Raw genomic sequence first — 26,062 nt, forward strand, 5'->3', positions numbered from 1 at the left:
GCTGCATTAATCCGCCGCTGCGGAGTAGAGTTATGTAACTGACATATGGCACACGCTAAGTTGATGGGACCCATTTAAGCACATACTACTCATTACACAGCCCTTGAGTGTAATAGAGGGCATGAATAATAGCTCCAGCTAGAAGTCAGCTGGTAGCAAGCTGGACACGGATACTTAGTTCTTAAACATGCAGAAAGTAAGGCTGCAGCACTAGAATATGCTTATAAACACGGCCCAAGTTTCCTTTATCCTTTCTGAATTTGTACATTTGCTGGGAAAAAATTAATAAACACTATAGGAGACATATGACATTTTAAATATGAATTAAAGGGGTTAATATCAAAGACTAGAAGGGCAAAAATTTATTTAGAGTTCCACAACATACATGCCAACTCCGCATCAAACTGAGCTTGAAGACAGCAATCCTTGCAAAAACCCAAGCGTGTCAGTGTTGTTTGTGCTCCTGGAGACTGCTTCAAATGGTTTTTCCAAACCCATTCATTTTCAACCAATAGCACTAACAAATGCATTCAGTACAGAGTTTTTGAAAACTGAAGTTGTCCCAGTAATGGAGCCAGAAGAACTCAAAATATTAACCAGAAACTTCCACTTGAAAAAATTCAAAGCAAAATAAACTCCTGAGCATCTGCGTTTTACTGGCTGATGTGGGACTGATCCCCATGTGCTCATTTTCAAACTTAAAGTAATGATAACCTGTTCTGTGACAGATGAAACAAAAGAATTCATAAAAGGATAAGATAGGATAGTACCATATTTTTTAGGCATTTACGCTTTAATTTAAAAGGGTTTGGATAATAATGGTCTATTTATCAAAAGTTTGCAATTTAGAAGAATAAAAACCTATGCAAGAAAAGAATCAAGAGTTTCAGATTTGGTTATGAATGCATTTTGCTTCAAAAGCCTTTGCAAAACATTCGCTGAACAGGCATGTTTAATTTTACTAGGAAAAAAACCAATTAACATAAAAACAAGCACGTTAACATGATTAACAAGCTGTTGTTCTGGCTGTTCATCACTCTTAACATGAACAGAAACCCACCCGATCAGCACTATCCTCCCCCCACCATTCCCTTCCGTAATGACCATTCCCAGTTCCAACATTTTTGAAGTTCATATTTTATGAAAAAAATTTGCTCATAGATGTATCACTGCAAAATACTTCTACCTGGATTCAACGTACTCATTAATGCCTTTTAAAACTTAACAGTAGCTTCCACTACCTACAAATCTATTATTTCAGTAATTGCTAAAGCATGCAAATTATCTGAAACAATGCAAAGCACAATGGCCATAAAATACTGTTCCATCCAAGGCACTTCAACATCAACATGAGCTAATATTTAGCAACCAAATCGACACAGTGAACATTTATGTTAACTCATTAAGCTGGGGAAGGCTGTGGGCAAAGGGGTTGCGGGTGAGTTGTTTTTATGTTTTTATTTCAGAACATATGCAAGTTTTCATTGCAACCAAACCTCATTAAAAAACAAGAAGGATCATTAAAAAAAAAGAAGGATCTTAAGTTAAAATGAAAATGGGTAACAAATTTAAATACTGGTCTGATGCATGTGGCTTTCTTTTTAAAGCAAGTGCTGCCTTCGATATTAATGATTCTTTGCAAAAAATACACACCAATGTTCATCAAGAGTAACAGGCAAGCTACTGTGGATCAGCTTGACCCCCACTACGTAAAAAAACAGCAGAGCCTCTTGCCTTTTACTGACTGGTATCAGCCTCCTCGGGAGAAGACTGTTCTGTCAGCAAAGGGCAAGATTTCCAAGGGCAGCCCCCTGAGCAGTCGCAGGTCCTGCCCAGGCTGCAGCCCCACCGTGCAACAATATCCTCACATCTGCCAGCATCACCACTCATCCAACTGTTCCCAGCGATCTGGGGAGATTTATATATTCTTTAAGGTCTAAGTCCTTTCTTAAGTGAGTATTTTGACTTGACAGGGTTGAAGTGGTTATATATGTGCAATAACACCAGCAGATCTAAGGGAATGGCAAGCTTCCAGCAAAAGGAGAGGTGAAAAATAGCTGTGCAATGGTCCCTTTGTCTACACTGCAGTCAGAAGAGGACATGGCATTAACCACAGCCTAAACCCAGACGCCTTAAACATCCCAGGGGAAAGAAACCCCTTCTTTGAGGGTCTGACAGCCACCCTGCAGGGAGAGCTGGTGCTTCGAGTGCCTGCCTTTTCCTCGTAAGAAGAATCCTGTCAAATGTGGACTGGTCCATCGCGTTGCTTCACAGAAGCAGGAGGCGGGACCAACTGGGACCTGACATGGCTTCAAGTTCAATTATCACTTCAACAATGTTCTACTTGGAAATCCATCATCTCAGTATTTTTCCAGTCCGCAAAAGAATTAAGGCTCTGCAAATGCTATGCACAAAAGAATTTCCATCTGCACAGAACCAGAGCGGAGCGCAGGAGAGTCACAGAAGAATTCTTCCTCATCCTTCCTCTTGCACTGAATTCCAGACAATCACCTGGGCCGTTCTTTTCAAATTCTATGCTGAAGTCTTGCTACAGCTTCCAGTGATTCCACCTTCTGTGACCCCTCCACTGGCTTAAGTGGAAGGAGGGCTGTATCTTGAAGATTCTCCAGCAAACTGAAATGAGCTTTAGTGAAATAATTCAAGGAAGCAAACTCCCTACTATGCCTAATTACACTTGACTTTATTCTTAAACTGTGTTGAGCCACAGCCATTCTCAAATACACACAATGGAAACATCAAAGAAACCTAGTGGCACAATTTGAGATTATTTGAGACAGTTTACCAAGAAAACAAACCCCCCAAAAAAACACTACAGCAGATAAAACAGTATCTAGTTTATTACATATAGAAAGAGATTTCCAGAATTTACAAACACCCACATTTTCATTCCAGGGAAAGTCAATTTGAAAAGTTCACCCTTTTTGCTTTAATTTTGTTTTGCGGTTTTCTCTTGGTTGTTTTTTTTTTCTTTACAATATATACAATGGAAGACTTCGATTTCTTTTTTTCTGATTTTCTTGTCAATTTCTGTGCAACTGATGAATTCAAGTTGACGCTTGTAAATACCATGTACAGTAATGCTTGTCTTCATTGTAGTTAATACAGACTTTTATTTTACAAGGAGTACAAAATTATTTTTCTTTTGGAAAGAACTCAACTCATCATCAGGGTTATCTTACAACTGATAGTATCAGTAAATATGACTGTACAATCAAGGCCCAGGGACCAATGACTCATATTATATTATTTTCTGAATTACAATCTTAAAACAAGAATAGTACCCTACTCTATTCTTCAAAGCCTTGTTTTAAGCAGGTTTCCCACTCTGTTTACAACAGAATATAGTATACCTCAGTTCCACATCAAAAAAGATGTGCTGTAGGAAAAGTTACATTTTAATTAAAAAAGTACATGTATAAATCAAAACCTATGTTAAATATTTAATACTCTTCAACCAACATTAAGTTTTGTATGTAATAATTTACACTGATGATTTGTCATACAGGTTTTCAGCAGCAAATGAAGTTGTGTAAATGTGCTAGTAAAATACCCATTCTCACCATGCCATAGTGGTGGGCACATCAGTTCTTTGTGGCCAGCTAAGTCCTTCTGGTAGAGGATGAAGTAAGAGAGACTCATTGTCCAGGTGTCACAGTGCTTCTGCTTGGCACAACACAGGATGTGCAGCTCAGTCAACGAACTCCTGAGGTTTGTGTAAAGTAAACAAACTGAACTGGATGCATCGTACCCATTTACAGAGGAAGAGGAGGAGGAGGAGGAGGTGAGGTCCTTGTCGTGATAGCATGAAACATTTATAGTCTTGATACCCATGAGTTAAAAGAAGGATTTGTTGAGGTTGTATAGGTCATCATTCTGAAATTGAAAGAGAAAGAAAATTAGCATCACGGGCACTTCAAATACTTTTCTGTAATTATTTCCCCACCCCTTTTTCTCCTTTAAAAGAGTTATCAACCAATCTGAAAATGCCAGCACCTTGAAAAACGATGGCATACACAGTTGAACTGTACTCAAGCATCTGAATCCCAAAAGCATTTAAAACAGATGTTGGCAATAAAACTCCAAGCAGTCAGAAATACATTCAAAACTTGCAAGAGATTCACCTAAGCAGAAACAATTTACGGGTCCGTACTGATTAACTCTGACAAGCTCCTACGACCAGGGGAAGAAAAGCTTAAACCATTAGCCTGCTGGTGGTGTTTTTACCTACTCCAAGTAAGATTCGTTAGATATTGGGGCTTCCTGGCCACCTGCAAATGCCACTGTTTGCTTCAGAATGATCAAGGTATGGAGCATTAGGAGTGCAGCGTTACCACTTCATGCTGCCACACAAATTACAAGGAAATTGTATCCAGAAAATCCTGTTGAAGTTCGTATATTTATCTGCTTTCTGCTTCTCTCTCTGAGAGAGGACGGGGTGAGTAACAAGGTCCTGCAATCCTAATAACGCACAGCACAGGGTTACTGGGGAATGAACGTCAGAAGCTGCTGGCCCACCAGCCCTGCTCGTCCCCCGGCACCAGCCCCCCTGGCCTAGCACATGGCACAACTGCCTCTGGCCCCAGGTCCTCCCCAACCCACTTTCCAGTCGATTTTGCACAGGCAGGTCACTGGTGCCGGGGCTCTGACCGTGAGTGACGCAGCGTGCTGGGGTGCTCTGGGTGCCATCCCGCTGGCAAGGCAGCGGCAGACGCTCCGGCCCCGCAGAGAGCCATGTCCCGGCCACAGGGCTGAGCGCCACGGGCTGCCTCCCCGCCACGCCGGCCAGCCCCACGTGCGCGCAGTATCCCCCCCGCCAGCGTCGCAGGCCCGAGACCCCCGCGCCACCGCAGCCCGCAGCCCCGTCCTCCTCCCCTCGCACTGCAGGGCTGGGGGACGGGGGACTGAACAGCGCACCAGTGAAATGAATACCATTTTTGTTTCAGCTGGGCTTAGAGGACTGCCATCATTTACATTTCAGGAGTTTCGCCTAAAGTCTGATGAAGCGAGACTTAGATGTTACATAAAAGTGTGTCTATTTCTATCTTCGATATTAACGACGCTCCTGAAAAGATAGGTAAACAGTGCATTTTCCTCAGCACAAATAAAGGCTTCCCATAGACACGCTGAAGTAAAAAAACTGAAAAGACCTCCTGTCCTGTATTCTTTAATTGCCCAAGAAACAGAATTTACTTTGTGTGGTCCTTCAAGTGAAAGGAAAGCCTATCCCTGCAAATGATGTGTGGTATGCTGTGAAAACTCCCTGGAGAATTATCTCACAGATCTCTTATTTACTTTCAACTTTCTTCTGCACTCGCATTGCGATCGACTGGAATGTTCCTACCCAAATATCTATATGCAGCTTCACATAGCTTTGCAGCTTTCAACTATGTTGAACCTAAAATTAGCTAGTAATTCCATACTTTATTAGCAAAGATGAGCAACAAAGGAGAAATGGCTTCATTTAAGCGAAGGAGCAAAGTGTGCGTGATGTGCGTGCTGCACAGCCGAGGCGGGTGTTCCACAGCGGCTCCTGCCCAGCGGGGCCGGAGGAGCGGCTGGTGCCCACGCAGGGCCCGCGCGCAGCACAAGCAGGAGGAAAGCAAGTAACGGCTTTTCCACACCGCTAGACCTTCTTCTGCAAGGCGATTTTTAAGTACATAAATAATAATTTGCAGTATCAGAGCCAAGTATTACACCTCTTCACTAGTATTCAGGCCGTCTAAACTCAAATGCACCATGTATCGAACAAAACGACCTGTCCAACCCAATTCCTCACCAATTCAACCAGTATGGCCAAGGAGTCATCGCAACTGCTACCAGTGGGCATTCACTCCTGGACTCAGAAGTCAGAAGAGCAAAGGAAGAAAGAGAGGACCAAGTCTATTTGAAAAACTAAACACTTCCTAGAGGAATTCACTAAGAAAATAATACTGAGGAAAACCACAACTGCAGAAATCCAGACGCCCACACATGAAAGTCCTGCGCCTGTGTAAAAGGAGTGAAAAAACACAGCAGGCTGAAACACGCAAGAGTTTGAAACTTGGGATGAAGAGCCAGAATCATGCAGGACACGAACCGGTACGGGCTGCATTTCCTACCACCTTCAGCTAGAGGTATGACAGGACACAGGGGCACGGAGCAGTTTCAAGCTTGTAATTACACCTCCAGTACCTTCAGCAGTACAACACGGAAATCCAGCCATCACCTTTTGATAAAGATCTATCAGTAGCTTTCGTTTTCTTCGAATTTTGTAAAGGAAAAAAAATTCAGACCCTTTGCTATGGACCATCTGAAATTATGGTTTGCAATTACTTGTTTTCAAATCCCCAGTTCCTCTGACAAATCCACAAAATGAAAGCTGTGTAACCGAGAATGACAACCTGTGCTACTATTACAGGACAGTGGTGCCGAACGCACAAAGATGCCTAGAAAACCGCCATTCTGAAATGAATGGAAATGCAATCAACCTTTAAGGCCTTGGGTCCAGGGAATTCTTGTTTTTGTATAACTTACAGCCAAAAGCCCTATCCTTAATTTTAGTGCACAAATGCTCTTTGCTGGACGTAGAAGAATATTTCTTAGATTTTTGACAAAACAATCGGAATCTCCTCTCTCCTCAGAGGACTATTACAGTGTGAAGGTGGAAGTAACTTATTCGGAATTTTAGTCTTTGGTGGATACCTCATTGTTTCTTATCAACAGCCATCAGCATTTCCTTAACAACATACAAAAACAGTGCAGAAGACAAGTGTTTTAATAGAGAGTGCTAGGACTGCAGCAAGCTGAGGTAAGGACCATTAAAACTACTGACATCACTGTTGGCAGCCAGAGAAGAGGGAAAACCTGTGTTTAATCTATTTCCTATTCACCACAAGTTTCAGCTGGAGTCCCCAGTAAAGCAGTTTGTGGTTGACTTTATGGAAAAAATTAGTGACGCACAAAAAATGTACTGAAACAAATAAGCATCTTTAAAAGTTACTACAAGGTACCCTTGACAAGTAGTCTCTGCTCAACATCTGTTACAACACACACACAGATAACACTCACGCACGTTCCAGCTGGCAATGCTCTCTCCTCGAATCTATTAGTCCAGGCTGGATACGACACAGCTAACTGCAGTTCCTATTACAGCTGAAGCCCCATTCTTAAATCCAGTAACTAAAAATAAGTTGATGCTTCATTTTATTTCCATTATCAGGGAGCTGGAGAAGGAAAGGAGTACTTAAAAACTGAATTCTCTAAGTGTAGAGTGTCTAGACAATTTAATAGTACATCTTTCCTGAAGTTAAGAGAATTTTCATACATAAAATAGATGTGTTGTTAAAGTACACTTGAAGTGCAATGCTTATTCCTTCCTTACAATCCATTATCTTTGAACAGTAACTACGGAGGAACAAATCTATCAAAGAAACGAAAGTGAAAACTCAAGCGATCGCCAAGCAGAAGACTTTCTAATCACCAGCTTAAACTTCTATTTGCTATTAAGGGCCAATAATGTGTCTTGTGCCTAAAATACCAATAGAAACGCCCTTCCAAAGGGTCATTTCATTTCAGAACAAGTAAAATAATGCAGGGTTGCTGTTGAAGCTCCACAGTCATTTCAGCAAATAAATGCAACCACTTAGTCACTGATTAATATGCTGGGGCAAAATGTGGCTCCCCAACACCAGACCTGACATCTGTTTAGGAAACAGCTCTACAGGTAACAGAACCAGGTCAATCAAAATACAACTCCTGACTGAAGAAACTGCAGATTTTGCCAGATCTGCCAAAGGAGGATCGTTTCCCAGCTGTGCCATCAGCCTTGCTAAACCAAACGTATCCTCCAAAACTATACCTTATTCCACCAGCATCTCATTTGAAACAACGTGCAGCAAGTACCGGCTGAAGATTCCCTGTCAAAGTTACTAGTTATAAACAAAAGGTTTTAAAAGTCAACGTATTTGTTGTTTAATTTAGTATGACATAGAGTATCCTATTCTGTGTAGATTCAACAGAGGGACCTGGGAGTGCTGGGGGACGACAAGCTAACCATGAACCAGCAGTGTGCCCTTGCTGTCAAGAAGGCCAATGGTGTGCTGGGGTGCATTAAGGAGAGTGTGGCCTGCAGGACGAGGGAGGTTCTCCTCCCCCTCTACACTGCCCTAGTGAGGCCCTATCTGGAGCACTGCATCCAGTTCTGGGCTCCCCAGTTCAAGAAAGATGAGGACCTACTGGAGAGAGTCCAGCAGAGGGCTACGAGGATGATGAGGGGACTGGAGCATCTCTCCTACAAGGAGAGGCTGAGGGAGCTGGGCTTGTTCAGCCTGAAGAAGAGAAGGCTGAGAGGGGACCTTATAAATGCCTACAAATACCTTAAGGGTGGGTGTCAAGAGGACGGGACCAGACTCTTTTCAGTGGTGCCCAGCGACAGGACAAGGGGCAATGGGCACAAACTGAAGCACAGGAAGTTCCGTCTGAACATGAGGAAGAACTTCTTCACTCTGAGGGTGACAGAGCACTGGAACAGGCTGCCCAGAGGGGCTGTGGAGCCTCCTTCTCTGGAGATATTCAAAACCTGCCTGGACGAGGTCCTATGCAGCCTGCTCTAGGTGACCCTGCTTCAGCAGGGGGGTTGGACTAGATGACCCACAGAGGTCCCTCCCAACACCTACCACTCTGTGATTCTGTGTAAACAGTGATTTACTACATAATGAACATATCTACCTAGTAAAAAGTAAAAAGCTCAGGAACAAAAGCCCAGAATAAAAAGATAGCTATTATGAAAATACACCAGCGGACTTGTGCAGAATTTCACAAGCCAAGGTCTGCACGCAGCCTGGGGACCCTTTGACTGGGCAGGCATAACCAAGTGTTTTTAGAAATCTGACACAAAGTAAACAACATTAAGTAGTCCTGAAAAACTCATTTACAGCTCTTGTCTTGGTGACATTTGCATGAGTCATCACCTAATCATAATGAAACGGTACACACCTACTTAAAAGCTGAATTTATCCACGTATTTCTGTGTTCACCACACTGACGATTGTAACTAGTGTCTGTTTACATATTTCTTGGCATTACGAACGTGTGCAGCTACAGGAAGCATCTCGTTGGGATAAATTCAAAACATCAACCAACATTTAAACTAGCTCAAATAACTTCTTTTCAAAGAGATGCAAATACGTTGTACAGTTTCCCCAATCTCACATTGACCGTTGACAGCGTAAAGGAATGCAAGAAGAAACAATGGTTGCTCTAGTATGTTAATTGCAGCCTGAGTACTAACAAAAGGAATTCAAAATAGAACTAAACAAGGTAATTACAACATTGCTATTTAACTTGACAGGCTATAATCTACATTTAATAAGCCTAGATAAGCTTTTCTTCATTGTACCCCAAAATGCCTATTTCAGCTTCCTTGTGAAAGTGGAAAGTGGAGAATTACTGGTGATTCGGTTTCACCAAGTCCCTTCCTATCAGGCTGAGTAACTGGATTTGATTCTTCTTCATATAGGTAATCACTCACTGATGGAGGAACCTAAGGACCAGTTATGGATAGTGTTACTGTTATGAGTTCAGACAAAATTCACTCCCATCATGTATAGCACTGAAAAAAACTCATCCTCACCACAGAGGAAGATTTTCCTCTTTTCCTCAGAAAGAGAAGGTGGGAACAACCAAAAACTAAGAGACTTTTGAAATAAGATGACGAGCAGAATCAGGTTCTTACACTTAAGAACCCACTTCCTGGGGTGTAGGTACAGTGGGAAAACACAAACTAAACCACGCACATTCTTTGGATTAGCTTCTGCCCAGCAAAGAATTCATATGTTTGATTTCAACTTCACAGTGTGTCAACTCGATTCACCCTCCCTCAAGACAAAACTAAACCCACAACTGAGGTCAGCAAGCAAGGCTGCTGCCATGGGCACGAAGGCCAGGACTGCCCGCCCCAAGCACAGGAGAGAGGGACACTGCTGGAGGTCCCATCTGCCCCCCTGTAAAGAGGAGGAAACTGGCCAGCTCTCTGCACCACTATATAAAGACACTGGAAAACAGAATTCACCAAGTTTGTATGCAGAAAACTTATTTAAGGGATCTCCCGCTCTATTACATAAAACCAGCACCAGTTAAGGGTTTGAACAAAACTGACTTGACGCCAGTACTGAATTTCTGATTAAATATTTCATCTTCTCAATTTTTGGAAACAAAAGTAACTGAGCTCTTGTTTTTTCTCGAAGACTGAAAGAAACAAAATATGACTAAGTCTAGAAAAAGAGCTTAAATTCAATAGTCTGTTTTATAAAGAAAACTTACAACTTTTTTTGCAGTTACATAACTAAGAGATAAAGCAAAACAACTGTCTAACAGTCGCAAGTTACAAAAAAAACCAAGAGGTAGCCCGTAGATTTTTGTTTGTTACTTTTTGTGAAATGGAAAACATGAGAATAGTATCTCATTAACAACTGCTACATTGTAAGTGGGATTCTGATGTTTGTTTCTTCCAGTTTTGTAAGGACTGAATCTCTGGATCTTTCCCCTTCCTCTACTGACAGTCCAGCTGAGCAATCAGCGAAAGGCTGAGTTCAGCGTACATGAAGAGAAATTCCCTTTGTGTCAGGACTGAAAATAATAGTGTTGCTATGAAGCCAGGGAATACAGGACCTCACTAGATCAATACTTCAGGTTCATCCCAAATCTTCTCATAATGCTTCTCTAATACTTTTGGCAGCATTGTTTGTCTGTGATTCAGACAAATCCTGTGCTGGCCCAGGGTCCTCTCCCCTCCATCAGACTGTAATAATGAGAAGGGATATTCAGCCTTCACGGGACAACATTGCTTCTGCTTTTAAGATTCAAAGAAACTTTCAAATTCAACAACCTGGGTCATTCACTATTTTGGAATTTGTACTGTTCAGTTCACCGAGCTTTCAGCGTCTAACCCTGATGAATTTGGGGCATTCACACTTCCACTGATGACCCAATAACCCACTTCCAGTTCAAGAAAGCAAGGGTGAAGTGCACTTTGTATGGCTGTATCCTTGAAAAACACTGAGCAGTATTTGTCTTTACCAAATATATAACCATACACCAGCCATATCAACAAGGGGAATCCAGAAACACAACTTCATCATGCAATTTGTTTCTCAAAGGAATTTTCTTAGCACTTTTTTTTTTAATTACTTTTATGGTAGTTTGGAATTCAATAACACTCACCAATGCCAGGAACCATTACAACTGCTCTCCCTGTGGGGAAGCAGATGATCTGTGTGCCTTCAGATACACTCACACACCTTCAGCTTGTTAGCAATTTAAACACACACAATTAAATTTGACCAAACTTGAGTGCAGTGAAGCTGTGCTCATATTATATCAACTAACTTACACCAGCACTGGAGCTCAGCAACACATTACACCCAGTGTAGCTACCACATAACCAGAACAGATCTCAGCTGCTGAATTTTTATTTTCATTATCCTTCTGTGAATTTGTATTCCATGTGCGTTTCTGGCATTGTGGTCTGCTTCCCCATTCCTACAGCCAAACATGGCCACGCTCTCCTGTGCTTTTCTGAGCTTTCTAATGCTCATTTTCTGCCAGATTTACTTTTCTCTAACCTGTTAAAAAACCCTACATAACCAGTCTGAACTACCTTGAAAATATTCTTGTGATACACACTAAATTGTGAGAGTTCCGGCTTAAAGCAAGGATTCACACCATTCGGCTTAGCTGGAGCCATCTTCCCCCCCATGGACAAGTAAGGGGAAAAAGCAGAACACACAGAAGAAAAATGGCATTTAAAAGGAAGACAGAAGCCCTGCAGGGGGATAACCTGGCCAGCTGACCTTGCCTTTGAATTTTGCCAGTGCAAATTAAGTAGCTAGTCTGCAGCGCTTTTGGCAGCAGCGTGGGAAGGAAGTTCTGCAGCAATTTTGGATGAAACACTTCCTCAATTCCCAACAACAGCGCATTAAATATCAAAAAAAGGATAATAAGGAGGTGCTGGAAAACACATTCTGAAAAACAAGCCAAGAAAACAGACGAGGGAATAAGAAAAAACAAAATGTCATAAAGTTGACAAAATTGTAACAAGAAGTTTGGAAAGCCAAGGTAGATAACAAAGCATCCATTGTTTTGACACTTTGCTAAGCCTTATTACAAAAACTGTAGTATACAGCAGAAAAAGCAGTTTAAAACAAATTACAGGCAGTGCTTGAATACAGTAAAAGCAGAAGGTCTTTGGTAAAAGGCAAAAAGCAACAATAAAGTTTATTACAACTTGAAGCTGGACTAGAACACAGTTAGTTAACCACAGATTTAGCTTTTCACCAAGATACCACCATCAGTCTGACATCAAATGAAGCACATTAACTGCTTTGACCCACTGTTTTCTCCTCTGTAGACCAGGAAGATAATAGATCTTACACGTCTACGACATCTGACATAAATTTGTTTCAGTAAGAATGTACTTTCACGTACATCCACATACATTCACAATTTATTTCTAGTTTCTAGTAATTTGCACTCATTTGACCTGACCTTTTAACCTTTTCTCTCTCTGCCGTAAATTGCAAAACTCTCCAGGTAGAGTCATACGGTGTTGTTCTCTCTTCCCAGCTCTGGTACTTGATGTTCAGAATCCTCTGACACTTAAAAGCTGGCAACTGAAATCCAAAGCATCAGCCATGCTCAAAAGCTCTTCAACAACCAAGTGCTGTGGTTGGGGTATGCAACTTAGGGGTGGGTGGATAAGCACTGGACACAGAAACAGCTGGATACAGAAAGACCTGAAATCTAATTCTCCCTGTTGGGTTGATTTGCGATATTATATTTGCGATATAATTCTACTCTGTCTTGGTCTCACACGAAACAGGTAAGACATCTACCCCATCTATTTTCTACATGAAATTTTCTTGTGAGGAGGAAGAAGTCATGATGTCTCAAACACACACAGTCACTGTAACATCTAGGGAATTACGTTTGTGCTTTGATCTTCCTGTATCTCGGTGTCTTGACTGTGAGATGAGAACTGCTACCAGACAGAAGGGTTCAGAGGGTGCCAGCGGTCAGGCAGCGGGGTGGTACGTGTCTTGACAGTGCCCACATGACGACAGATGCAAGGCAGCATCTGGACAAGGTGCTATAAATAAAACATCGGGCCAGCCATAGATTGATGAGAATAGCAAGAACTGAAAACTTGTTTCATTCCCTGAACACTGCGTACAAACTGAACAAGAATATGTTATCTCTGGGAAATACTGATTTCCTACTACATGGTCTTAAACTATGAGAATATATATGCACGAGGGTGGGGACAGAAGTATAAACGCTTAAGAAAACAAATCACATTTGAGAATTTTCTGACTGTATACATTGCCAAGCATCATTCCACATTACAAGAGATTTACAAAATTAAGTAAAATCTACATGTAAATAGAAGTTTTAGCTGGAAAAAGAAACAAAATTCCAACAACATAAGAAAATAAGCCTTTACTGGTAGAGCAAGAGCTTTACCCTTCTACTCCCACTGATTTAGCAATCAAGACACTCTGGACTGTGATGGGATTAACCTCAAAAACAATGCTGAGCACTTTAATGAGCTCTGAGGTAGTTCATGACTAAAGTATTCATTGTACCATTTAAACACTGAAATACTTGTTTGTATATAGATTAGGTTTTCAAAACAATCGTCATCCAATTTATTTCCAGAAACCACAGTAACAAGAAAATAGTAAATACAGGGTGATGAAAGGGCACAAAGAAAATGTAATTCTGATTCAAAGCAATGGAGCTATCTCAAGCTTGAAGGGTACAGACAGAGGAAGCAGCACCTGGCCATCTCTCGGGGAGGGGGGAGCCCTATTTGGATACAGCTGTGAATTGAATCCAAATTATAAAGACCAATCAGACAAACCAAGTCTTTTACTGCTGTTTCTTTAGTTTCGTTCAGTGAAATCCTAAAAGCCTGAATGACTGCCAATATTGTATTTTAAAGTCACCAACAGCTTAAATGGACTAATCTTCACTTGTGCAGTTGCCATGATTTCAAATGGGAAACTAATCAACAGTCACATTAATTATGTGATATAATTTTAACACCAATCTAGCATTATGAGACTGTATAATTACACAGGCAAAAGTCAAAGGTGGAAGTTTTTCTCATCTCAGAATTTGCAGTCAGACATTTTAATTCAATAATTCTTAAAGTCTTAAGAAAACTGTGCCTAGTGGCAATGTTTCCCATATAAAGTTGTTCACAACAGTAAGAATCTCACTCGATACTATTTTATTGCGACACATAAATATTCCATCAGTTGTCACATCTAGTATTAAGCACAACCCTTTAGAAGCTATTAGTGTAAGTCAATTTAAAATTAAAGGCATATAGTAATACAGATTAAAGGCTTAGCACGCACACAAAAGGATCTGTACATGATACCACATCTCATTAAGATGTCTTGGTTAATCAATGATTGAAAACATCCACTAAACTTCAACCTTGAAAAAATATATAAAAATTCAGCCTTATTACATTGCATGGATGTACTATATAATTTCATAAAACGGAAAGTTCTCCATGTTCTCATAACCTACGACAAAAATTTATAGCACTGGCCACCCAGTTTTCTTAACCAATAGAGGGATTTTTCACTATCTTGGACTGCTGATAGTCTCAATGATTACAAAAGTAATTGATACTACATTGAAACCTCTCCTCAAAATAAATATTAATCACCCTTTAATATCAACTTAATACAAAAAGTTACTCAAAACACACATTACACATAACCAGGTCTCTTCATGAAACACGAAGAAGTTTAATATGATACTACTTAAGCACCAATAACGGCTTTAGAAATGGTTTGAAGTAGTATCTGACAAGTAGTTATTGAAACTGCTAGTCTTACTGACTGTAGTACTGTTCAAATCAATGTTGATGATGGAGCATAGTTTCCTTGATGTCCAAAACTAGACATACTTATGGCATTTAGCAGTTCCAAAACTAAAATGTGCTAGAAGGAGAAGCAAGCAGGATTAGGAAATCGGATGAACTTCGGCATACAGAACTGAAGCTCCTCAAAGACAAATTACTGAGCCGGACATCACCCTGTGCTTCATTTCACCATCAGGTCTTCTAACAACTGTGTACCCCACTACTGAAGTCTATGTTAATAGTTCAGCCATACTACAGAAAAGCCATTGATTAAAATACCCTGAAAATAACTACTCTAGGCACATAAATATTTTCTTTTCCTTCAGAGTGACTGCTTGGTGGATTGGCCAACTGGCAGCTAAACTTAAGCCAGTCAAGGGGCAAAGACATTCATTTGCTGCAAAGTAGAAATACAGTCAGCACAAAACCCTAAGTCAATGAAGTGACAGGAGAGGAAAGGTGGGGTACGGAGAGCACAAGTAACATGGTCACCAAGAAGACAAACTATGTGGTGCCATACTCAAGTAACCTTAGCTTGCACTAGCTTCTTCAGTCTGGTTTCCTGAAGAAACGGAGCTTCTGTAATTGGTAGAATAGAGAGCAGACCTTCTGAACAGGACATAAAATTCAGCTGACCGTTGGCAAAGACATGAAGTTTCAGATACACTAAGCTGCGGTACGTTTTGTCACAATCTACAGCTGAATGCCGGATCCCTTTTCCGAGACACAGTTTTAAGCCGTGTGTTCCACACAGAGCAGAGAGCAGGCTGGTCAGCAGCCACCACCAGCCCCAACACCCGTCTCCTCCATGGACAGCCACAGCACCCTCTGGCAGGTACTGCAGAGGGGGGCCTGAGGGCACGAAAGGGCCAGTTAATATATGTGAGACAAATCTATAGGAAACAGGGCTTCATTAGTTCCACTGCTCACACATCATCTGTTTGTATAAGCAGTTTTTCCCTGGAGCAGTGTTTTGTCAGTACTATTACTGTTATGTTATCCAAAGAATGTATTAAATTCTTAAATATTACATGAGATTTAATGGATTGTGTATCACATGTCGGAGGTCAAACAAGGAGGGTAATGTTCCACTCAGCCTTATTGATATAATTTAAAAAACAGAAGCCTGCATTATATTTCAAGGAGCAAGTGCAGATCAAACATATGCCTGAGATGGGAGAAAACAGCTTGAAGAGCAGAAGGAAAATATAAAATAAAATGTAAAAAAAAAAATAAAAATGAGTGGTTGTAACAAACATCAGTGCAATTTTTCAAGAAAGTTCTCTGATCTCTGTTATGAAGGTAACCCAAACCACAGTAAGACTCCAAACCAAGCAGCTATGCCATTGAGGATACCCAGTACTAAGTTATGTCCAAAGCCAACACTCCACAGTAAGGAAGTTTTACAGCATGGTCCCTTTCAAAACCTTTTCTCCTTTCAGAAGCTATCTGTATGAAATTCTCCCTGTAATCCCTTCCCTCAGCCAACAGAATATTGTACTTGTTTTTAAAGTTCTTGGGTACGTTTGGAAACCCTCTGCAGCTCGAGCAGTAGGGACTCTGAATGTCCTTGTACAGTAAGGAGAATATATGAAGAATAGCAGAAAGTATCTTCACTTCTACTTTCCATCTGTATTTCCATGCTAGAGCCAAAAGTACTCTAATTTTAGGTCCAGTTATCTTAAATGAAGGCTTTAATTACGATAACGCTAGCATTTTTGTTATAAAATTTCCATTTTCATGCCATTTTCGGAAAAAAAACCCACCATACACAGCACAGAAACCAAAGAGATCTCAGTCTACGTTATTTCATCCACCTTCTTTCCAATAACAGATTTTTGTATTACTAAAAAGGGTTTTTTTGAAGGTTCATTTCAGCATTTTAAATCACACAAGGAAAAAAAGAAAACAACTTTGCAACTATGTTGTCACATTGAAAAGATATCTATCTTGCAGTTTAGAATTTTATCAGCAGGTATATGGCTTATCACACTTTTCTGCAACATGAGTTTTCTACTTATCCTACGCACTGCACAAAATGTAAGAGTATAACATCACTGCCTATAAGTATGCATATATACAAAAAGGAGCTAAAGTAGGCTACAGTAGCATGCAAAAAGAATGTTCAACTGCATTTCTTGAAAAAATCAAAAGACTCCAAAACCAAGACAGCTCCCTGCCTCAGTTATAAAACAAAACCAAACACACACCCACCTCTAAACTTCCATATTGTCAGACATAATTTATGATTCCCCGTTCAAATTCTGAGGATTCTTAGAAATAAGAAACACCATGGAAGGAGAAGAAGGGGAAAAGAAAGAACACATATTTCCTACAGATGAATACATCTGTATTGGTGATGTTTGTTTTCTACTGTATTTTCTCCGATCTCAATAATCGCGTATTAATTTCTTTAAAAACATTAAACTTTTCGAACTTACTTCATTTCTAGTTACTAAGTATGCACAATGCTTAGTGCAATGTTTAATTTTAATTAAGAATTGTGACAATTAGAAGTGAGAGTTTCTGCAGCATCTCTAGGCATCTTGCTCTGCAGAGACAGTATGATGAAACACAAACGCAGGAGCCTTTTCTTTCTGTACTTCAGAGTCCTGGTATTTCACAAGGGAAAACAACCTTTCAAACTTTCCTTCTCGTCTGCGATTCTCTTGGAGCTAGAAGCCCTGGTTGCTAGTGAAAGATGCATCAGGGTCTATGGCAGTGCACGCAGTGGGAGCCACAGCTTTCAGAAATAACTGCAAGGTGTAGCAAGTTCTGTCATAAATGCAACTTGGCATTTTCCAGTTACTCAGCGTATTGACATAACAAAGCGTGGCTTTCAAACAAATACAACACCTGAAATGTAGCGATTACTTCCTTCCAAACTTCAAGGTCACTTCAAAATCTGCAAAACATCAGAGCTGTCTGAAGTACTGGTTGGAAGGGAAGAAAAAGGCATAGTGTTCTCATCTCATTGAGGATGGTTAAATTCTTTCAGATGAAGCTTTCCAATGAATTTCGACTGAAGGGGACTGGTAACGAGCATGGCAAATTTCAGCCTTAAGCACTGAAAATTGTCAAAAATATGAGCAAATTGGATGTTCTGCTATTCTACCATCCAAAATATAGACAATACAGACATTCACATGGCTTTTTAAGTGTCAATCTTCTTGTAATATACATTTTCAAAAGAATAAGCAACCCTAAACTTCCTTATAGGGCACTACATAACGATTATTTTAAAGCTAGCTCATCTCAGACAATCAGATCTTTGCTAGCACAATCTTTGCATAACTGTAAACACAGCTTTTTTATTAAAAAACCCACAAAACCTCCTCTTTTCCTACTATTTTTGTCAAGTGTCTTCCAGATGGGCTTAAGAACATGTCCACACATGCTTCCGCACCCTTATTTCCTTTTCTGTGTTCAGATGCCTCCTTGCTGCTGCTGCATTATTTCTCAGCTTAAACATTGAAGAGAGGAGTAAACTACCAAATTCTTCTGCACTGTTCTTTCACTTTATGACCACAAAAAATAGTAACATCTTCAAATGCCTAAGATTTCAAAGCTGCGTATTTTAAATGTTGAACTAGCCACTTCAGTTATACGATATGTATGAAATACAGAAATTATTAACTCACTTCACTAAATAAAGCCATGCTTCATCAAAAGTGAGCTCACTAAATTAATGGAAACATAAGAAAGGAGAACAGGGTTTCGGAAACATCCCACAGTTGCAATTCAGATGTAGTGATTAAACCAGGGAAGAACACAGATGTCTACTGACATTCTGCTTTCTAAGGTTTAAAGAAGACTTTCCCCTTTACTTACGGTTTTAAAATCCGATTCAGTTACAGGAAAATGTTGCAATTTTCATTTACAACAAACCCTAAATTTAGTAAGCAGAAGTCATCAGTAGTAACAAACAGATTTGAGCGTAAGGAGGTCCCTGAGCTATGGGAAGGACAGTCCATAAAGCACAGACTCCTCCTGCTCCCATCCTTGTATACCAGCTGCTTCTTCTGATTTCAGTGTGTTGACTTCAAATTTAGCACAAGTATTTCTATAAGCCAATAAAGCCTTTCCTTCTTTTATTTAGGAAACCAATTTGCAACTCTAAACACTGTTTCTAAAATCATAATCCATATTCTGTAGTATGTAAACAAGTACCTGTTACTTCAGAGGCCACAGATGAGCATAATATTAAATAGTATTAAGCTACATTTTCCTTTTCCGACTGTTTACATTGCTAAAGCATCCACTCTTTAAAATATTCTCCCTACAAATATGTTGTGCCTGAATGAAGGACAAAACAGCAACAACAGTTTTAAAACAGTGCATCTCCAGCAGTATGATGCAAATTAAACTTCAGGCAGCAGTCTGAGTAGATGGGGTACTTCAAGGGGCAGAGCAACTAGACAGGTTACCTCTGTCAGGTGGCAAGGAGACGCAGGCGTGCTTCACTGCTCCACAGACTACCCATGCTACCACCCAAGCAACCGGGGTATCGCCATCATTTATACACGTTTTCATGTGAGCTAGCCCACTTTTGGCCTTCATTAGCCACAGAGCAGTTCTTATCTCTCTCCCCCTCTTTCTGTACACACACAGATACACTCTATACGCATAGACTGATATGTATATAACACACACAATTCAACATGTCCAAGCATTCTTTGTTGATATTCGCTAGTATAAAGCAAGATTTATTCCAGCATTTCCTTCAAGCGTCTACAATACATGCCATCTTCCACGTCAGTACCAACTAGAGGTTAAAAACTACGTGCACAGATGTACCAATCACTAGAAAATAATGCACTCAAGACAGATGAGCCAGAAGCTTTCAAAGCTCTCAGCACTCTAGTTGTGATGCAGGCTAACCTTTTGAGAGATAAAAACAGAAACACTAAAATAATTTAACAGTTGAGGGACAGTCTTTGTGTGTGATCAACAGTGCTTCAAAATACATTAAGTACTTCGAGCTAGCTTACTTTTTGCCTTCATCTGCCACAAAACTTGTTGAAATACAATTCTGCAACCTGCACTATAGCAGTACCAACAAGAAGCTAGGTTAGGCAAGAAGCTAGGTTTCCCCAGAAGGGGAAAACAGACGTGGTTATGAACCCACAGATACAATCTCTGGTCTGCAGACTCTTATAAATAAATCCACACCGAACCTGCACCTGGGATTTCAAACATCTCATAAATAATATCAATTCACTGTTTGCAAACCTGCCTGAAGTCAACAGGAATCAATGATTTTCTTTCCCATGTATCCCAAAGTTACCTGTAGTTGCCAAACAACATCTCAGCTGCCACCTTGCAAAATAAGCTGCTGCTGGCAACTAACCAAGTTGGCAACTCACTTGCAAACAAAGTTTCTAGTAGTTTTGTTAATTTTAATTACTCTGTATACTTTTTATTTTAACTTAATAAGAAGACAGTTTCTATACAGGCTGAGGTCTCTTGTGAGAAAATAACTTGACCTTTACTTTCTGTGATTTTATCAGAACAAAAGTTTAGAAGGGGCCCTGGTACACACAATAATAAAATCAAACTACATTAACAAGCAATACTTGGCCTTCCTATAGTTTTAAACCATTCTCTGCAGTTGGTGGCGACTGTTTCTGTGAAGATCAAATCAAACATTAGTACCCATAGATGCCAACATAAAATACAATACAAAAAATTAATCTAGTGTCTACACATGTTTAAAAAAAAAAAATTCAAGCCCCTCCATCTTACAGGCTGTAAAGACGACATGAAAGCAGCAGCCATTTATAAATCAGTGTAACACTGGTATACCAGGAGGGAACTCACTACTTGGTTTGACTTTGAGAAGAATTTATCTGTCGGATTAAGTTACAGCAGAGAGGCCCCGCCAGCCCCACTTCACCTTCTGCGGATCTGGCCCCTTTCCAGCTCGGGAAGCTAACTGTACTCCCTGCCCCACAACGTGCAGCTCCTCGTGCAGCAGCTGCTCTATTTTAAAACTTACCAGTTGGGTGGTAGGAATGGATTACTTGGGTTTTAATTATATTAGTGTTTGTAAAAAATACTGATTTTGAGAGGCCATTACTAAAGACGTTCTATTCACAGGGCAGAACAACAACTCCAACATTAAGGTCCTCTGCTTCACATTTTTCTCCCACCATTTCACGTACACCTTCCTTTTGGAACTAGCACATACTCGGGTTCACACCGCAAGGCAGGCGCTAAGGGCCAGGCTACACCACCAAGCTAAACCGGGGCGCGTGTGCGGCTGTGCCTATGTGCACACTCGGGCAGCTGGCAAACACCCGGGCACACTGACCACTGCACAGCAGCCCGAGCAAACCACATTCACAAACCTTGCCGCACCTCCTTCACGTTTTGGTATGCACTAACAACTATTTCTACACTGCAACTGAACAAAGATCAGATGAACCGAGCATAACTAAGCCAAAACAGCTCTTCCAAAGGTGGAATTACATTAATACTAGAAACCCAGAGCATCGGGTTTTCTAATACAGTGCATAATCATCAAATCAGGGAGATTTTTTGTAAAAAAGTGAAAAGATGGTGTTAGTTCTGTTTCATGTATTTATAGTAACCACATATAGTAAAGAACAAGCAAGAGTATCATACATGTCACTAATATGCTCATCACGCTGCAATTTCTTCTAGTTACCACAAACATGCAAACATTTGCATGAAGAGAAGAGCTCTCAGTTAGACTAAGGAGAAACAACGTGAGTTCAGATCATGACAAAACAAAGCGTCAAATAAGATTCACATCAGATGAGTACCTGATACCCATTTATCGTAACTACCCTGAGCAGTGCTTCTTCCCAGCATTCTCCTCCATCCTTTAACCACTCGTTAACTGTTCCGTGATACACCTACGCCCATTTGCCACTATCCCTTCTGTAAGGGTGCTTATAAACTGAATGCAGCATTTCAGAGACACAGCTATAAGTACTCCATATTTCAAAGCATATCTAACAGCCTGCTGGCTCATCTGCATGGCCCTGCACATCAGTTGGGAACTATCATTCTCGGTGTATTTATTTTTGTAATTTTGGAATGACTACAACTAACCTTCAGATAGTGCAACTGAACTGCACATTAATAATAAATATTTACTGGAAAAAAAAGACGGTAACTTCTGACTTTCACTGTATTTTGTTTTCACACCATTCACAGAATATTTTGAAGGAATTCATCAACTTATTTTTCTTTCCATATCACCTGAAGGCCCTAAAAAGGCACTGAGAACAACTGTAAGTATAAAACTTCACGGTCATACAGATATTCAATTTTTCTTAAAAAGTCAAAGTCAAGCAACTATGTAACTACATTGCTTGCTTCCACAATTAGAAGATACAGTATGCTGGGAAAAGACTACATCGAGGCAAGACACTGCCACAGTACAGCGCAGGGGTGTACTCACCAGCACAGCTGTGTGTGTCTCTTTTTGCTGGAGTTTTCCTATCTGCTCCAGTGAAAACCAATACCTCTAGGTTTCACTGCTGGCTGTTTATGTGAAACTCAAGTTAGAAGCCAAGCTGAGCGCCATCGGGGGGTGGGGTGCCAAAACAAGTGCGTAGCCAAGTAAGAAGATGCAGCAGCAGCCTGATCTCATTCTTACTCCAGTAAGGAAATGAAGGAAATTAAAGAGTTATGTCAAGAAACCTTACCCTGCAATGCAGATTTCGAGATGACAAAAAGACAGATGCATGTTTTCAAGTAACGTGAAATACAAGCACGTTTCCTGAGGAGCCAGCTACCCTTCTATAACTAGCCTAAATGCCAATTACAGCAGAGAATTTGAGCTAAATATAAAAAGCCACAAATCTCACAGTTTGAGATAACTTTAACACCTCCTTGGAAGTTAACTTTGAAACTACATAGCAAGACCTCAGCCTTCTCATAATGAGTATGTTGCTGCAGAACACCCAGGAAAAGGCAACCATGCCCGTCAAAGGACCTTGTGATTTGTGGGAACAGAGAGGCTGAAGAGATTATGTGGATACTTCACATATTTCTCCAAGACTAACAGCAGGAATTTTCTGCTCACAGAACTTCAGGGATGAGAACCTGGCTGTGCAAAATATCAGTGGCAAGACTTTAGCTAATAGCTCCAGTTACCTTCGCGTGTGACCAGGCTATGGTCACTCCTAACTGTGGCAGCTGGATTAGCGAGGCTGCCACGGGAATACCCCGATGTTTGATGTTCTGCAGCACCAGTAACCTGCGACCGGGAAATGACAGCAACCCAGCCTGCAGACAGAGGCTTGTAGCCTTCAGCACTTCACCTTTGTATTAAAATAATTCCTTCATTCTAACCTCAAATGCCACAGATAGGCTGCCATCCCCACACTAGCCAGAACTCAGAATACAGCTCATTTGACAGTTTATCAGATGTTTCTCTTCCTTTCTAACAGGCTCCTCCTGCATTTGACACAACCAAGCCGCTGCTTTTCTGTTCGTGGCAACATACCGCAGCCCGCAGCAGCAGCTGGGGACGGGAGATCTGTCTGTCCCCTCCTTCCAGCCAGTTTGGAGCTGCGTGTTTTCCACTGCCTCTCCTGTGCCTCTAGCTGCTTGTAGGATGCAACTTCCCAAGAAGCCTTCCTGACATGCTACGTTATGGTCAGTTACCTCATTATTAGAGAACAGTATTTAGGACAGCTTTTGCCAACCTCTCAAAGCTAAATAACCAAGCAAAGCTTCAAATCCAACTGCCAACAGGAATACATACATATTTGGAAGTTGGATTGGATTTCAGTTTCTGCTCTACGAATATAGTTGGAAAGAAACCCAACTTCATAGAAACAGAGAAACTGAACAAAGTTGCTGCAGTTTTGTAGGCTGCAAGCTGTAGCTTGTAGTGATCAGGCTGTAACGCTATCTGTAAGCATCCATCCGCAGAAGAGCAATGCCTACGCTTTAAGTAGCAAGGCCACTTGAACAGATATTGAGAGCACCGAATTCACCACTGCTGGCATGCAGTTTACAGCCTTACTTAGCCACAGAGAGCATCTCAGCATCTCGCGCCTCCTCTCATGCTGCATCTGTTAAATCCTCTCTCCCTCAGAAGCATACTCAGACACATACTTTCATCTCCCCTTGATCAGAAGACATTGACACTTATCCCCAAGTACTTCTATGCAATACACAGGATCAGGTGGGCACGCTCCCCTGTGCCACAGAGGTGGGCTCCACGGTACCCTCAGAGGTCAGCCAGCCACCACCAAGACCCTGTCCCTGCATAGACCAAATTGTAGCAACGCAGCATTTCAAGGAGTGGCAGAGCTACCCATGGACCAGCAAAACAAACAGGTTTGAGGAAGGCTTCACCACCACCCCCCCCCCACTTTCTTCACTCCTCACAGCTGGTAATTTCTAGGGAGCAAAAAGAAGTCACAAAACAATCTACACAACCATCACCCTCCTTCCCCTTCACTAGAGCAATAACGTGGTGAGTGGGGAAGTCAGTCTCTCCAGAGTCGCTCAGGCAGGCGCATCCTAGAACGAGACAAAAGTAAAGGAGGTTTTCCCAATACATTTGTTTTTCCCTGTTGCATGCTGTGACTGCAACCAAGCCAACCAAAACCCTAATACTTGTAAGCTCAGGTCTCCAGTGTCAGCGCTCAACCACGCCATCTGTATTCTTAGAGTGCTTTTTTCCCACCCACCAAGAATGGCTTTTAGATAAGCTCAAACTAATTTATTTTGATCGCTAAATACAGTATTGATATTTAAGGGTATTTTCATTGCACTGGATGGAAACATTAGACGCTCTCAAAAATGAACAAAAAAAAGGTAGAGCTGGCTAAAATGTCAAATATTAAAGACTTCACAGAACAGTAAATATTGACTTTTTAAATGTAAGTATTTCATAATGTAATAAGAAAGCATTCTCTTGGCCAAAGAAGAAAAGCTGTGTGTTTTTTTCGGTTCGGTTCTGAAGTTACTGAGCAAGCTTTACTTGATAAACTTCTGTTCAGCATCAAAAAAAAAAAAAAAAAAAAAAAAAGAAAAAAATCAACCACACCCACCCAGCCCTGCAGCAAAACCCCAGAGGCTCTTTTTCTGTATTCTAAGAAGTAGAAGCGTACTGCTGAGATTTATGGTCTCTTTCAAGGAAAGACTTTCATATAACTTAGGATTCATTTACACTTTGAGCTACAAAGTTTATTGCAGAGCTATGGAAAGAGGGGACAGGGAGGGCAGGAGGAAAGGAGGACAAGCTCTCACAGGGCTCATACTCAGTGTTCTTCCACAACAACTTTGCCCCAGCAAGCATAGCCTTCTTAGCGATGGATTCTAGAGCTGTCTGACACTAGACTAAGATGAAGCCTGAATGTGTCCAGATTTAGACATAACCTAGCTCTTTTCATTAACGAAGTTATCCTGCAGGATAAGATGCCTTGTAGAACATTACATTAAAAATGGGACACCTAGATCTCTGCTGTAAGAAACTGATGTTAAAAATAAAGCAAAAAACCACCACTTTTGAAGGAATGCCCTCACCGTTTTTTCTATTTTTCTTATTATGCCATTTTTAGCATTAGTTCAAATTGCTATTTTTCAGCCTTGCAGTCTCTCCAGTCTTAAAATTATGCAAAAACTCCAAGTTCCCTTTATTAATCTGTCTTTTAGATGATTTCCACCCAAATTCATTCTAAAAATACAACAAAGAAAACCACTAACAGCACTAGGCTCACTGTCTTCCAGTTACCAGTGGTTACCACCCTACAAGCCACTGTTATACTGAAGTTCACTTCGTGAGCTTCTAAAAAAAACACATTTACTTGAAAATACTGTAGTATACCATCCTAGACTCTAACAAAAAAGCTACTCGCATTCTTCAGATTATGATTCAATGGCTTCTAGCATTTCTTTTTTCTTTCTTTTCATTCTAGTTTTCTTTCTGATCGCTATCAATGCCCACCCACTTATTTGCATCAATATATACAGTGCTGGTAACTTTGAGGTGAGGCAGGGGATGAAGAACTCCCATTTCTCAAAGCACACTGGCACATAACCAAACACCAAGGAATATGTCACACCAAAGTGACAAAAAGTGTGTTTGGAGCCCTGTTGCATAAACAGCAGTGTACCTGCTTACCCCCATAA

The 26,062-nt window shown here is 40.8% G+C and overlaps 1 protein-coding gene across 1 annotated transcript in view; it reads right to left on the reverse strand.

Moving 5' to 3' along the window:
• Positions 1 to 2,840: 2,840 nt before the first annotated feature.
• Positions 2,841 to 26,062, reverse strand: part of IRS1 (insulin receptor substrate 1) — a 55,501-nt gene continuing 32,279 nt past the window's right edge. The window contains exon 3 of the mRNA XM_075417895.1: positions 2,841 to 3,894. The gene's annotated coding sequence lies outside the window, so the exon portion shown is untranslated. The remainder of the gene's footprint in view (positions 3,895 to 26,062) is intronic.

The sequence above is a fragment of the Opisthocomus hoazin genome, chromosome 4 (assembly GCF_030867145.1).
Source record: "Opisthocomus hoazin isolate bOpiHoa1 chromosome 4, bOpiHoa1.hap1, whole genome shotgun sequence".
NCBI lineage: Eukaryota > Metazoa > Chordata > Aves > Opisthocomiformes > Opisthocomidae > Opisthocomus > Opisthocomus hoazin.